This window comes from Malus sylvestris, chromosome 5 (assembly GCF_916048215.2).
Source record: "Malus sylvestris chromosome 5, drMalSylv7.2, whole genome shotgun sequence".
NCBI lineage: Eukaryota > Viridiplantae > Streptophyta > Magnoliopsida > Rosales > Rosaceae > Malus > Malus sylvestris.
In genome coordinates this window covers 38,168,259-38,182,822 of record NC_062264.1, presented here as the reverse complement: position 1 = coordinate 38,182,822, position 14,564 = coordinate 38,168,259, and the positions used below count along the sequence as shown (strand labels likewise).

The 14,564-nt window shown below is 34.2% G+C and overlaps 2 long non-coding RNA genes across 3 annotated transcripts; both read right to left on the bottom strand.

The window, feature by feature from the left end:
• Positions 1 to 5,865: 5,865 nt before the first annotated feature.
• Positions 5,866 to 7,118, bottom strand: LOC126620857 (uncharacterized). The gene is made up of 3 exons (XR_007622695.1): positions 7,028 to 7,118; positions 6,660 to 6,789; positions 5,866 to 6,038 (listed from the first exon to the last, which is right to left on the bottom strand). It is a non-coding gene; the product is annotated as an uncharacterized LOC126620857 (long non-coding RNA).
• A 3,171-nt stretch (positions 7,119 to 10,289) lies between these two features.
• Positions 10,290 to 13,138, bottom strand: LOC126620850 (uncharacterized). Of its 2 annotated transcripts, XR_007622689.1 has the most exons (4): positions 13,065 to 13,138; positions 12,781 to 12,917; positions 11,064 to 11,159; positions 10,290 to 10,477 (listed from the first exon to the last, which is right to left on the bottom strand). It is a non-coding gene; the product is annotated as an uncharacterized LOC126620850 (long non-coding RNA). The 2 variants fall into 2 exon arrangements; XR_007622688.1 differs by lacking the exons at positions 10,290 to 10,477; positions 11,064 to 11,159 and adding an exon at positions 12,403 to 12,666.
• Between the last annotated feature and the right edge of the window lie 1,426 nt (positions 13,139 to 14,564).

Genomic DNA, 14,564 nt, shown 5'->3' with positions numbered 1-14,564 from the left:
AATGTATTACTAATTTAATGTGTTTTGCTTAGTTTAATATATATATATATATATATATATATATATGGAAATTTAAAAAAAATGAAATTAAAATAGATTTTTAATTGAATGGAAATTAAAATAAAAAAAATAAGAAAAGTAGGAAGTGGGAGAGAGAAAGTGAAGAAGTAAAACTCTGGTTACATATGCGGGTGAGGGAAAGAAAAAAACAAAATTTTTTGTGCAAAATTACTTAATGCCCATGACTTTTTTTTTTAGCTAATATTTTCTTTCAATTATGCATGGATGGGTGTAATAGTATTTCATTAGTTTTTTTGTCAACAAAGAGGATTTTATTAAAAGATACAATAGTATAGATATAGATAGGATATATATAATTGAACTGGCAGTTTCTTATTGAGAATTGATTCTGAACTAGGTTTCCTTGAAGGATACCCTATTCACACCGGTACAGTGCCAACGACTGTGGTACAAGTTCAAAGAAATGACTCAGAAATATATCGTGGAAGCTACTTCATCCATGGTATATTTTATAACGGATCAGCTTTTATTTTACATTTAAGTTGAAAATACCGTGAAGCTTTTATAGAGATAATGGGGAGTTAACTCAAGCTAATATAATACTTAATTTGCTGCTTTGTATTTTCAGGAAGCTCACAAGCGCCATAAAAGGACAATGGCGAGGAAAATAGCACTTGGTACGGCAGCCGCTGCGGTTAATGTGAGTCTCGCAGTTATGGGAATCCCACCCATTGGCGGAGCCACATAGAGACTAGGGTAGTCCAGGGCCCATCCTGGAAATACATTTATATTGATTATGTAGTAATTTTTGCAATAATATGCATGTGGTGTGTTGGTATGTCAGGTTTTAAAGGTTTCATTAGGTCCCGGGGTCGACGCCTGCTGACAGAAAGCTACTTTATGGTTTTTTTTTTTACCAATTACCATATATAACTACCCTTCTGCTAACATTCTGATTTCTTTTAAACCAATTATTTTTTGGGTCTTTTGATATGGGTCCAATTGTACTAAAAATTAGACATATTTCAAAAGTCAAAAGTCACTAAAAATTGGACTTATTTCAAAAGATGGACTATAAAATTGGATTTCTTTCAAATTTTCCCTTATTTTTTTGTTAGTTCATATAAAACAAGGTATATATATTCGAGAGGAAGATTGAATGATATTAAAAAAAAAAGTATCGTAATAATAGATTATTTTTTTGTTAGTTCATATAAAACAAGATATATATATTCGAGAGGAAGATTCAATAATATTAAAAGAAAAATATCGCAATAATAGTTTGAGCTAGTTATAACGTTATTATCAATGTTGCGTTAGATGTCTACACAGGTTCTATTTATTATGACATCTCTCAATACTAATTTTTTCATACAAATTTTAAAGCTCCATCACTCTTGTTTGATTCAAAATTTCCATGATATTACTAATTTTTTTTAATAATTTCTTTCATTAGTTTAAAGGCCCCTCCTGGCATGAATTTCTGGCTCCGCCACTGATCCCACCACTTTTATGATCAATACCAGATTGATTAATTGGAATCAGTTAGAATTAGTAGTTTAATGTCCAATTTTATTTTTCGTTCGTAGTTAAATTTGTCTGATTTGTAGCTAAATTGGTTTAAAACATTTTCCTTTATGCACGAGTTCGAATCTAACTTCCCCAGTATCACTTAAAAAAAGATTGCTTCTAGTTGAAGGTACACATTAGTTTATGTTGTTTCTAGTTATGAAATTCATGTCAGTTTACGCTGTTCAATAATGGAAAGAAAAAAAAAGATTTACAGCTCTGTTAGTAGTCTCGCAAAAAGAGGAACATGATTCGAATTTCATGACCGTCTCTTGTTGCGCAGTTTATTGATCGGTCAGGTCTGCTCCTCCAAACCCATCCATCATCGCATTTGCTGAAGGGAAATCAGCTCTAGTCGTCAAACTACGTGAACACTGGAAATAAAAATGATAAGGATTTAAAGAAATTGTAAACTGGCAGAGATTTGTTCTGAGCAATTAAAAAATAAAGCTCGTAGATGTATGTGAGAATCTGCAACAGGAAAATACTGAAGCAAAAAATGCCTCCACCTGCTTCTTAAAATAACACATGGCATGCCCACTTGCTCAGCTTCAGCTACACCAGACTGGCTTCCTGCAATAAGAACACAATCGCATACAGGTAGTCCAGCAACTTCTGCCCCAGCTCGCTATGCAGCAATGGTCTTCTCTAAGCTGGCAGAAAACAATTTACACGCCAAAGCGAACAAGAAATTCAGTTGGACTATATTACTCTACTCGGTTATAAACACAACTAATATGAGAAAGAAGGGGCTATATGACGCTGAGATACTAAAATTGAGATCAAGAAAAATCAGTACGACAGCAAAGAAAAGAAGGAGAGGAACTTGCACAGCATTTGCCGACCATAACAGCAAAGGATTAAATACAACATATATGAAATCACTCTTTAAGTTGAGTGCTGAATCATACATAACCGTGCAAACGGTACAAATTGGTATATAATCTCTTCCTAGTCTAATGTGAGTAGAATCATACATAAACGTGACACAACCACAAGTTTCTCTTAAATCTTGAACATCAAAAAACCCATTAAACAAGAATAATCGGTAGACACAAACCAACCTTGACGATGTCGAATTAACAATAACAAACAATAAAACTAAATGAGATGAGCTAACCTTTCAGACAGGTTAGTATCAAATATACACTGAGCTTTAGCAATGATGCAATCTCCCCTGCAATCCTTTGTTTCTCAGCAGAAACTGGCCCAGAAATCAAGAACAGAGTCCTTTAGTACCAACCATCTGCACTGGCAAAATGTATATCACCAACATATACATGACAATCAACGGAAGATGAAGAGTCTACCTGCTTTTATTGCCTCCTTAGCTAGATGCTCATCCACGCCAGAAGATAATCCTGTATCATTTACCAGTTGATTATGCAAACTCTGTTCTACCTCGTTAGGGTTTGGACTGGGAACGAAGACATTACGTTAGTCTAAAGTACAGGCACTGTTCAAATTTTTGTTGATTTTGTTTTATTTACAACAAAGCCATGGGATTTGAGGCTGGGTTGGAAGGTAGATAGGAAAACTAATGAAAAGGGCTTGAAAACTTTGAGTTTTAATGATAAGGACAAAATAAAGGGTAAAGTGAATAGTACCAGGATTGACTTTTTAGTGTAAAAATGTGGTTTTTCGTTAAAGTGAACAGTACCAGGTGTTTTTCGTTAAAGTTCCCAAGGTAGATAGCTAAGTAGGCTTTGAACAAAAATGATGGCGTATAATTATATACCTCAAAACAGCATGGAACCAACTTCTTCCTCAAATGATCCAAATTTCTGTAATCTGCAAAGAAAGCAGATTTGTTAGCAACCTAGACACTTTCAAATTTAAAGCCACATTCTGCAATTTAAGCCAAGTAAAGTAAAACCCTCAATTAATCCCCAACTACAAACCTGAATGAAACCTTCAATTAAACTCCAAATTAAACTATTAACAAAACCCAAATTAAATCAGCAATCAGGAAAGATAAAAATATGCCTATTAAAAGCATTGCATAACTGAGAAAGCTACATTTCTAAGAAAGATTAAAACCTTTTTACAAAACACACCTACTGAAAAGCCTCACATTTTTAAAGATCGGAAGTTTTTGCTTAAATTTTGTTTCCTTCATCTGTTTAAAGTTCATTTTCTCTCTCTATTTTACAACTCTACTCACTCACAACATATTTACAACTTGGAATAAAGAAGTTTTGGGAGCGAGAGAAAGGGAGAGGGAGGAGTGGAGATCTGAGCGCCATTGCTGCAGATCCTCAATTTCATCAGTGAGAGAGATGTTTAGAGATTTTTTCCCACTTTTTGATCAGAATGTCAAAATCTCATGTGGCCCGTAAATCCGTCCCTTTTTTTTAATTATAAATGGTTTTCAGTTTTACATATTCTCTTACATATGCTTTAGTCCTTGAAAGGTGGCTTCTTGCTTGTTTAAAACTAATTGAAATTTGTTAAAAACTATGGCATGGACATCATTCAGCACCAGCCAATTTTTTTTTTCCAATTATCTCAACATTTTCCAGAAAAATATTGAAACATATAATTGCATATCCAACACAAATTTTGGAATACAATCAAAGAACATGAACACCAAACTTTGTACGTGGTTTGACTACTTGCCTGCACCTATATCAACACTCAAAGTTCACTCTAAAGCACAATACTAAACCAAACTAAAGTTTTACCGTGCTAAAGCTGCAAACAGGGGAGCTTGGAAATTAATATTGTTGTGGCATGTGAATTCCCAAATGGAATTAAACTATCAATGATCATAAGATAGCTAATGATGAAAAAGAAACTGAAGAACGAAAAACAATGATGCATTTGAACACATGAAGAAACTTGTTTCAAAATTATACTACCTAGCAACAGAGGATTAAAACAATAAATAAAACAGCCTTCTAACACCCTTATCACACAAATAGAGAAGCAACAAAACATGGAGAAACAACCTAGCAACAGAGGGATATTCAAAGGATGAAAAGCAGAAAAGGAACTTGAATTCGACTTGTTGAGAAGGAAACAGCAGCAAAGCATGAAGAAAACAGAAATGAGCACAGTGCAATACCCCAAGTATAAAAGACACAACCTTACTCTAACAGTGTACAAAACAGTGCACCAAACAGATTTATCTTCCTAACACCCAACTAAACAGGCTATAACCATCCATTACAATTTTGTCGAAACAAAAAAATGTCAATCATAGTTTTAACAAAGCAAATGGGAAACAAACAATAAACAATGATTTCTGAACAGTGTTTTACCTGTTGAATCAGATGACAAAACTGAAAACCCTCTCCTCTCCCATACCTCCCTCAGACATCCTCTGCTCACCAACCCCGTGGGGTAACCTGTTAACCCCAAAAAACGCACATCATGCTCTCTGCCCTCTCTCTCTCTTCCCCTGTCCATCCGTCCCTCAAAAAGTGGGAAAAAAATCTCCAAACATCTCTCCCACTTATGAAATCGAGGATCTGCAGCAATGGCGCTGAGATCCTCTCTCCCTCTTCTCGGAGGCATGGCCTCCCATCCCCTAAACCCTCACCGAATATGTGACTTTTAGTTTTTGACTTTCCTTTGGCAGGACTTTTAATTAAGCATGCATCTTTGGTGTAATATTATCATATTCTTGAGGTTTGAATTTTTTACTCTTACTTTTGTAACCATTATATGTTTGCGTATCTATCTTTTGGGTTATCCATCAATTAAAAATTATTATGTGAGGATTTTGATTGTTGACTTATCATTGGTATATTTCAAGTGGTTTTTGATATTTTGATAGGTGTTGGAAAAAAAAAAGATGAAATTGTTTTGCGCTCAATGCATAGATAATCTTAAAATAGGGTTTATTAAATTGGTTTGATGATATATAGGTAGTAACAAATTAATGATGTCAACTTCTACAAGGAAGAGGCTGATGAGAGACTTCGAGAGGCTACAACAAGACCTGCCTGCGAGGATTAGTTTGGCGCTGAGATATACCTCACAAATTTGCGATTCCATCATAATTTCACACAAAAAAAGATCAAATTTTGATTCAAACATCAAACAAAACAACCCCATTTGTTACAGATAGGACCAACCAAATAAAGAATCTATCAATATGATTTTCAACCTAACTATAAAAAGGAGCTTCATAACAGCACAATCAATATCATTTCAACCCAACTGAAAGGAAACTAATTGTATGCCATAAATTCCATGGGTTATTTGATTTTGCTGATTAAAAAGAATTGAAGAGTACTGAAAATTAGTAAACCCCATCACAACATATCATCAGTGAAGAATTAATTATTATAAACTCAAGCTTTGATAGTTAAATGTTAAGGATCAATAATGATAATATTGACCCTTTTTAAATTTTATAATACCTCATCTATAAACTGGGACACCTTGTGCTTAAACAGCTTCAGTTCTGTAAACTGGACTTCTTGAAGAATTTAGCGGATCTGCAATAACATTAAATGAATGCATTAAAACCTTTATCTATTACCTGCCAAACCACTCAATGAGCACCCCAAAAAATGGTGATATTAATATAGAAGATAAGGATAAAAAAGATTTAGTGAGTAATGACACGCCAATTACATGTCCAGACACCCCTCTGTGCGAAAGCAAGTAAAAGTGACTATATAATATAGGTTTCATTGTGAAGAGAACTTGTATAAAGAAAGGTAATCACTTCAAAACTTATTTCCATTGATAAACATCAACATTAATTTTGCATGAGACATATTTCCAATTTATTTAGAATGACACCAAAAGATTTACTCCATACGATTTACAGTCAAACAAATAGCATAAGATAAAGAAAACATCTATGTTTCTCATTCTGACTTCGCCAAATGGCCTAAACTATGAGAAATTATCAAATTTGGTTCTAATTATTATTGTTAGGGCATGAGTTTTGTTGTATGGAGCCCATTTCATCCAAGTTCTAATTATAATTGTTGTAATACACATAGTTCAGTGCAGAGGAGTTTGATATATAACAATTAAAATTCACATAAAATTCGGTTTCCATGTAATGAGTTCACGTTTGTAGAAGCAAAGCCTAAAAAATAACTAACCTCGCCGACAACATTATATTGTTATCCTGAGGCGCCCCACTAATCCTCGCAGACAGGTCTTGTTGCAGCCTCTCGAAGTCTCTCATCAGCCTCTTCCTTGTAGAAGTTTACATCATTAATTTGTTACCACCTATATATCATCAAACCAATTTAATAAACCCTATTTTAAGATTAACTATGCATTGAGCGCAAAACAATTTCATCTTTTTTTTTCCAACACCTATCAAAATATCAAAAACCACTTGAAATATACCAATGATAAGTCAACAATCAAAATCCTCACATAATAATTTTTAATTGATGGATAACCCAAAAGATAGATATGCAAACGTATAATGGTCACAAAAGTAAGAGTAAAAAATTCAAACCTCAAGAATATGATAATATTACACCAAAGATGCATGCTTAATTAAAAGTCCTGCCAAAGGAAAGTCAAAAACTAAAAGTCAGCAAAATAAAATTTAACAAAAGATTTATGCCAAAGTAATGCATACAATTTACCTATTTTATAATGAATCCAATTTATAAATATTTGGAGTGTAGGCGTTTCTTCCTAACAACACCCAAAATATAATTCATTAATAGATTTAATTCATTCCATATATAATCATCCTAGGGTTATTGTGTTGCCCTCTTTGTGTTTTCTTCTCCGAATAAATATGGAACCAAACTTATGAACTGTCTATCCAACTCAATACACAAAAACCGAGCATTATCAAAATAGGTAAAACTTAAATTTCTGCATACAACCCAATAATATCAATCAAAATTTCCTTTGTATTTAAAGTAATTTCATCCCAAAAAGAAAACTAGCAAACCTGCACCCATACCGTACTCATAAGAATATATAAATTCTGTAGCTAATTAGTAATACAGCTACCACCTAAGTTCCTTTGTCGGTCGTACCCAGTGCACAAGGCTCCCGATTCAATCGAGGGTTTTTACAAATCCAAAACTACAAAAAAAATTGAGAAACAAATTTAAAGTTAAGATCGATGAACACCGTACCTTGAAAACGGTAAACATGCAAAATCCGATCACAACTTTTCTTAATAAATTTCTCATCTTTTCCTCTCATCGAAACACAAAATCCTAAGATCCTGAAAACTTTATTCTCTTTTCATTTCGGGTTTCAACCTAAAACCCTAATTTGAACCAAAATGCATAGAAAGAGGAAGCACATCGGATCTAATACAAACCTTCATTCTGATCATTCTCTTTGAACTTGTTGAATTATATTAAACTACATATAGGGAGAGGGAAAATAAAATTGCCCACGCGCTGCTGTGGGTTTTGAAACTGTAATGCAAGACATACTATGAATATTTTCGACAGAAAGACAAATTATTTAGATTCAGTTCACATCAACATACTGTGCATAATGAAGAGAGTGTATATTTGTAAGTTTGAATTAATGAAACATGCAACAACAAAATATACTGTTTTTATCCCCCCCCCCAGTCCTATAAAACAGAAGCATAAATGGAAATGATGTTTGAATTTAAGTTTTATGTCTATTCACTTCCGCTAAACAATCTATTTCCGCTGTCCTACTCTGTCCTACATCACAGAACAAAAAGAAGGTTACCTAAGAATTGATGCATTCATCTTTTAAACATGCAACAGAAAAGCAGTCATGCATAAAAAAGGGTACATTGGAAATAAATAGATCAACTTAAGTGCTAACAGCCAATCAACAAATTGAACATAATTTGAAGTTTTAGTAGAATGAGTTAAGAAAAAGGAAGCTTGGTTTCCGCATGAAAGAAAAGATCCGCTTGAAATGGTAGTCTTTCAAGATGTTTTATGGTATTTATGCGAATTCTGAAATGCTATAAATGTAAAAGTTACTTGAAAAGCTTTTTCTGCGTTGGTTTCTGTAATCACTCCTACTGCAGCATTTGCAGCCAATATCATGAGAATAACCTGTGCCCCATTAATTTCAAACAATAAATTTTTATTAAGTGTCTAAGACCGAGTTGTATCCCACGTGCTTAATCAACAACAAACATACAAAACAGTTATCATATATCATAAAATTCCAAGTCTTAACTTGTAAAGTTTCAAGTGCTCAACAAATTTAGAACAATGTATGTTTCAATACTTAAAAAAAAAGAAGACATGCATCAAAGACTTTTAGGTGGAAAAAATATGCATTGGCTGAAATAGAGATAATTAGGATTTAAAATGTTAAAAATTTTCTTTTTGGCTCATTAATTAGATGCAAAAGTGAGATTGTATGAACAATTTTACACCCGGAAACATGAACCACACAGAATCACAACTGATCTAACAATGAGAAAGTATATAAGACGAAACACTAACAGAAGGCTAAAACACTCTTTTAATTGATCTAACAATAGGCTAATAGGATTAACTAAAGCATTAGAGACTGCAACAATGAGAGTCTGAAGATTAAAGTTATTGTTGAATATCCTTGAAAAACATTTTCAGTAAATCTGTTGAGAAAAATATAGAAACTTAGGATGCTATGCAATTCCATCATCCAGGATAGCACATATTTACCTGCAATCCAACCTTAAGCCAACATTTTTCTATCTATAGCATCCATCATCATACCTAACACATTTCTCAGTAGGGGCACATGAACAATCATAATTGAGATTTCATAAGTTTATTTTTTGTTAACTATAATGAAATTTATAAAACAATTTTAGCAAAACTCGAGTCTAGATAATGGAGTTTTGTTCCAGTTTAAAAAATATTGACTTGTGTTCTAAGCAACATAATGCATTCACATTTCAATTGTCAAAGGGCATCATAATAATCCCCGATTAAAGATATTAAAAATCAGAACTTCTTCTCCAAGTTTTCATTCAGTTTATTTCACTTGTCCATCAGAATTTTTTTCAAAGAATGATCAAATAAAGACAATAGCATGCCAAAGATTAAAAATCCTCATTTCAAACTTTGCTAATGCATAGCTATGTTTGGTTTTCTTCTCCAGAGACCAGACTGAGAGAGGAGTCAAGTTCTCTAGTACACCATAAATCTCCCGTTCGAGAAACCACCACCACCTCACTTGCCACTCCCTCGATGCACCAACTTGCCACCACCCTCATGTCTCACTCCCTCTCTACTACTCTCCCTATTTCCCTCACCTCTCTCTCTCTCTCTCTCTTTCTCTCTCTCTCTCTCTCTCTCCCTCTCTCTCTCTTTCGATACTGTTGCTCTGCACAGAAATAGCAAGGCGACGACCGTCGCCATTTTTCACGGAGAACTACGGCACCACGAAACCACCACCATTAATCTCGCCACCTACGCAACTTTTACCATCCCCGAACCAACCCTCTGCAAACTGCCCTTATCCCTTCTAATTTCAATTCTTGTGTTTCTTGTATGGTAACCATTTCTTGCACACTCAAATATTTATATACCAACTGAGAATAACAATATAAATCCCACACTTGAAAAATTCACCAAAAAAGCGACATTAACCACCATAGTTTAAGAATCCAAATCCCAAATTTCAATCTAGTTAATTAAATTACAGAGGATTCTATCTACCTCGTGAAAACAAATATGTTCAGTTAAAGAAATTCCCTAATCACTGCATCTTAAACTACTTCTTAACTATGTCAGCCATACCAATCTAATAAAAAATCCATGTTCAATCAATTCTTATTAATTCCAACTCCAAGTATTTCAGCATCTAGATTATAGAAAATCACAACAAAACAAAACTCAGAACACCCAGATTCCAATCTTGGTGCTAAAGCACACTTTGTTAACCTTACCTTCATCAAGTCCATGATTCCTGCCATGAGATCTTTCTCTCTATCCAGACTTGGCTTCAGCTACAAGATCAAAATAACAAAGCATTCAGTTCCTTTTCTATACTCATAAAATTAAAAATTGAAATATGTTATAATTGACTCGGAATCTTCACATGTATTATGAAAGCATATAAACAAATACATTTGAAAACTTATAACTCTACCTACTAAATTTGAAAAGTAGCTAATTAAGATCAAGTTCTAGGCATCCAGTGAGCCTTCTAGGGAAAGATGGCCCCATGGACTTAGACTTTGAAAACTGAGGCTTGTTTTGCCTTGTAATTGTATAATCAGTAGCATCCTTATGGATTGCAATTGTATGATCAGTAGTATCCTAATGGATTCCCAGATTAATCTCAAAATTTTGTTCCCATCTGTTAGCTTATGCACCTGGGATAAAAGCCACTCAATTGTTTCTCTATTCTCCTTGTTTCTCCTTATCAACTCAGCCTGGTGCTGCATATTTTCGTCAATGAGCTCCGAGATCTTTTCGTGCAACATTTTATCTTTTTCAACCACATTACCATCACATTCTACACCATGATCAATATTCTCATCTTCCATATATTTTTTGAAAGTACACAAACCAACCTTTTTTAGGACATACCAGCATTTGTTTGTTTTGATGGCTCTGATTTTGGTTTCCATTTTCTCTTTTGTGGTGGTCTGGTCAAGATGCACTCCAAAACACTAATTTGAGTGCCTACACAGATGAACATCGCGTAAAAATCATAAAAAAAAAAAAAATCCAAAACAGCAGCAGAGATAAAAAAAATGATAATAATTCTAAAAAAAATTAAATCAAAAGCTAAGACTAACTCACAGGAAGCTCTGTAAGTTGATTTTTGGGCAAAAAAAATTCTATCAATGCATTCTCATACAAAAATTTCTTTAAATACTGATTTAATGCAGTCGAGGAGCTAAATGCTTAAATCAGAAAAATTTCATCAACCAGATACTCCTATAATGCAGTGCAGCAAACTGTTTCTTGAACCTTGACGTATATCACTATAAAACTATCCCAAATATATCTCAGAGATTGCAGAAATTCAGACTATCAATAATGAGACAGCCGGAATGTTTTACCCTAATCTTCTTAGGATTTTAACTAAACAACTTGCTCCTGTAACAGCTATATTAAAGCATAAATATTCATGAACACTCATCACCTATAGCAAAAAGGCACAAAGTATTTTTACAGAAATCTAAAGATCCCTTTTATGCCCCAAACCCAGGTTTGTCCTCTCTTTGCCTTCCTCCTTCAGGGCATAATTAAAGATACCCACCAACAATATAACAAAAAAAATTGCAGTGAGATTTTAAAATACCAACTTTATTTGATATTGCAATGAAATATAACAAAAAGTAAAATAAAAACAAAATGTACAAAATTCATTATTTTTGTAAATTAGTAGTGGAATAACAGAAGAAGCCAAACCCAGAAAAATTAAAAACACAGAATCACAGTAGAAGAAACACACCATTTTAGATCCTTTTATCCTCTTCGAAGATCGATCGATTCCATAGAGAGAGAGAGAGAGAGAGGAGGAGGAGGGAGACGAAGAAGGGGAGAGGAGGTAGACGGAGGCGAGAAGAGGAAAACGACAGAGGCGGTTTACTGGAAGCATGTCTTGTCTTGTGTTGCTAGTCAATAAGTCAGTGTAATCCTCACAAAATCGCTCACTCCATCAGGTCAGTGACAACCTCCCCCAATTTTCTCCCTCTCAATCTTTCAATCACCGACAGCTACCCATTAATTTAGGCTTCTATTGGCAATTTTGACACATCCCTCAATCCCGACACCAACCCTTGATTTGAGGAGAAAAAAAAATCAACCATAACCCCTTTTTATGGCAACCTCACTCCTCCCTCTCCCTTCCCCTCCCTGCCATCCCCCACCTATCTCCCTCTCTTTGTCTCTGCAGCCCATGCTTTTTGGCAATGGCAGGAATGTAAATAATACAAAATCGAGGGTCCAACGCATGTTGATATGTCATCGTGATTTCCAATTGAACCATGAATTCCAGAATGTAAATCATACCTTGAGTATAAGAAAACCCAGAAAAGGAAAATTAAATCCCTCACAAATGGTGCAAGAAAATATGAGAAACCTATATTAGTCCCAACGGTGAGAGTTTTCATCAAAGAAGTAGACAATCCACATGCTAAATCACCAATCAAACATGAAGATGATCACAAAGAAGAAATCCCTAAAACCAATATTTTATTAGAGTTTAAAATCGAAATTAAGCCAAAACGAAACCTACACTACCCAAATTAAGCTAAAAATTCACTAACCCAACAAAAAGGCAAAGAAAAATCACCTCTAGATGACTGCCATTGATTCAATGCAAAGAGAGCTTAAGCTGCTTAATATTGTTCTGAAATTAGAGAGAGGGTGTGAGAGATCATGAGAGGACGGAGGGGCGAATGGCGGAGTGAGATTCAGCGCGTCTCTTCTCTGCATATAAAAGATGCCGCACAATTATGCAACTTACTCCGTAGACTTATTTATAAACATCACAGTTATAAATTCTGAAACTGATATAAATTGAACAGACAATACACAAAGCATAAACAAATTCAGCAAATGAACACCAAAACTTACCAAACTCATGTGCTTGCTTGAAGCTGTTTTTGATCATTTTTCTACAATCTACTGCATAAAAAGGACCAAACTATGCAAAAGCGGTGGTAATTTTGTAAATAAATCGAAATTTTCAATTTGCAGTGAAGGGATGATGGTAATTTTGTAAATAACTCCAAATCCACTCCAAGTTACTATTCATTTGTACAGTGCAATTGAAAAGCCTTCTTTAGACTAAAGTGACTAGAAAATAGGCTCGCGCGTTGCAGCGGGACCTGAATAAATTCAATGCAATCATGAATGAATAGAGGGACAAAAAACGCAACCAATAAGCATTTCGACAATGTTTTAGATAAAAATTTGAAGCGATAGTCGATAAAGAAAATACAAAACATTTTTTTATGAGTTAATGATTCTTGCGGGTTCAATATAAACATCCATGAATTAAACTTAATTTTTTATGAGTTAATGATACTTGTAGGTTGAATGTAAATATCCATGAATTTTGTTGAACATGTAAGCTAGTTCATGCATTGTTAAAAAGCCACTCATTTTCTTAAATATGGAAGTTGTGATTTGTTTAAAAATATTTCTGGTTCGTTGAGAGAGCGCAATTATCAACAGCGCATATTAAAGCACTTCGGGAAGAATGAGAAAGTTCACTACCAGAGCCTTGATTCAAGTGCAATCGCTCCGGACCCCTAGATCAAAGGCAGCAGCAAGAGTAGATCATGATGTTGCGATGATAGTCCGATCTAAACTACAAAAAAATCAATGAGATTCAAAGTAAGAGTTCAAAGCACAAATAAACGGACACAGGAAAATACCTCAATTTGTGACAGTGCAACAAACTTAATCTAGAACAGAATTACATTTCAAGAAAGAAAAGCAGCTAATAACAGGAAGGTATCATTTGTCATCATGACCTTTTTTGCATTCAACTCTTCCATATGAGATGATAGATTATCTAAAAATAATAATTGAGACCTTCCAACAAACACAAAAACATGCTAAAACAAAAAATTTGTACCACTCATCCCCACCCATAAAATGCATTGAGGTCGTGGCATGAACTTAATCCATTGCAGAACGGTGATACTAAGACTCCCTCTAACGATTCAAATTTCTGAAAATCACAAACACAGCCATCAGCACTAAGTTACATGACAACAACGAAAATAGGTTACAAACAGTGTTGAAAAACCATTAACACTAATCACACAGTGCCGGAATAGAGATCATAACAAAGCTACACCACTCAAATGACAAAATAACCAGACACCCATCCATTTTCTAAAGTGACCTTAATGATTCCTTCTTTGATAAAAAAAATTATGGCATCTGCTCAATTTAAACGCATCACACTCAACATACACATTTTAAAACAAAGAATAACAATCACAAAAGAACCAAGAGTGATGGCATAAAAATCTCAAGCATGTGGCGTCATCTGTCAATGAACAAAAATCAGATGCATCATGTATTCTAGAGGAATAGATAACTGAGAATTCCATTCACAGG